Source organism: Cydia splendana, unplaced genomic scaffold, assembly GCF_910591565.1.
Source record: "Cydia splendana unplaced genomic scaffold, ilCydSple1.2 scaffold_49_ctg1, whole genome shotgun sequence".
Classification (NCBI taxonomy): Eukaryota; Metazoa; Arthropoda; class Insecta; order Lepidoptera; family Tortricidae; genus Cydia; species Cydia splendana.
In genome coordinates, this window is record NW_026946892.1 from 960,050 (window position 1) to 961,754 (window position 1,705).

A 1,705-nucleotide genomic window follows, 5' to 3' on the forward strand; every position below is an offset into this window, starting at 1 on the left:
CCCGGCAACGGAATGACCTGTCTAGAATGGTCGGCCATATTTATACCTTGACCACTTCCCCTACCGTGCAAGTGTGAGTGAGATGGAAAAATTCGTAATAACGGCGATGACGCAACATTCAATTGTTCGTTAAGAATCATGCCCCTATTGTTGTACCTAATTATTTCCAGTTGTTCCAGAACACCCAAACGCAATCCCTTTTCGCAAACATGTAAAATATCAAAAGAATTATTCTCAGATAAAGTGTGACCGGTATCTAATAAGTGCTTTGCAAAATTGGACTTCTCTGGATGGTTATGTCTATATGACGCAACATGCTCTTTATACCTAGTAGTGAAACTACGGCCCGTTTGCCCCACATACACTTTATTGCAATCGTCACAGGTAAGCTTATAAACTCCAGACTTTTTCCCATTCTCGATCTTATCTTTGCCATTGCAAAGCTTCGAGTGCAAAGTATTATTTGTCTTAAAGGCCACAGGAATGTCGTTAGACTTCAACATTTTGTAAATTGCATCAGACAACTTGCCAACATAAGTTATGCTCGCTTTATATTTCTTAATCGGTTCAGAGGGTCGTGCCGCATACAACATAGTGTTGACCATACTATTCCGCTTTTTCCTGATGATACCATCCACAACAGACTTATCGTAACCATTCGAAACTGCTAAGTGATAAATATTATTTAATTCAATCTGATAGTGTTCATCAGAAAGAGGCACAGTCAACATTCTATGCACATAACAATGAAAAGCAGCCAATTCATTCATTCATTCATTCATGAGTCATCAAGTAAAACTTACAAGTGTAACTCAGGCCTTACTTTTATTTCTGCTCGCACGGCTGTCGTCACGGTGGTTTTCGCTCCGTTCGCCAGGATTATTCTTCGTTGCACTTCTCGTTCTGGATTTTGCCTTTTCCTACATTCCTTGTATACCTCCTCGTTCACATACGTGTGTGTCGATCCTGTGTATATAAGGCACCTGTATTGTATGTTTTCCCGTTGATATTTACATCGATGAATGGTCTATTGTCGCAATTATGCTGGTGGCCTGCTGCGCCTACTGGTTGTAATCTGGCTATTCTGGCCCCTCCGTTGTACTTTTTACAGCAGTTCTTGCTGAGTACGCCTAACGTACCACATGTACTACAAAATATCCGCTGCTTTGAGCGACACTGTGCCGCGTCATGGCCTGGTCTCCCACACGACCAGCAACATGTCTTGGGATCGTACTTCGGATGTATTGCCATACATTCGTTCGCGCCTTGCTCCGCTCCGCTGCCTTGTTGCCAATGGTGGCGATCGCGTGCTGAGGTGCTTTGGTGTGAAGTTTCTGGTTTCTCGTCACCTTGCTCTTGGTACTAGTTGTTCTCTTCCAGTTGCTCCTCGGTTCCCTGTGTCATTTGCCTCCAATTATACACGGGTGCTAGTATGCTCTCGTAATCCGCTGCGAGTTTTACTAGTTCGGTTAATTCTTTGAAGTCGGTTTTCTTTATGTAAAGTTTATAGTTTTTTGCCATATTTTCGTGTATTCTATGTAGTTTTTCTTTTTCGGTTAGGTTTCCGTATCTCCGCATCAGCGTTTGCAAGTCAGTTAGGTAGTCGACGAAGCTTTCCCGGAACCTCTGTTTCCTTGTTCCTATTTTGACGATTAAGTCCTCTTCGTAGTTGCTCGGATAGTAGTATAGTTTAAATAGACTGACG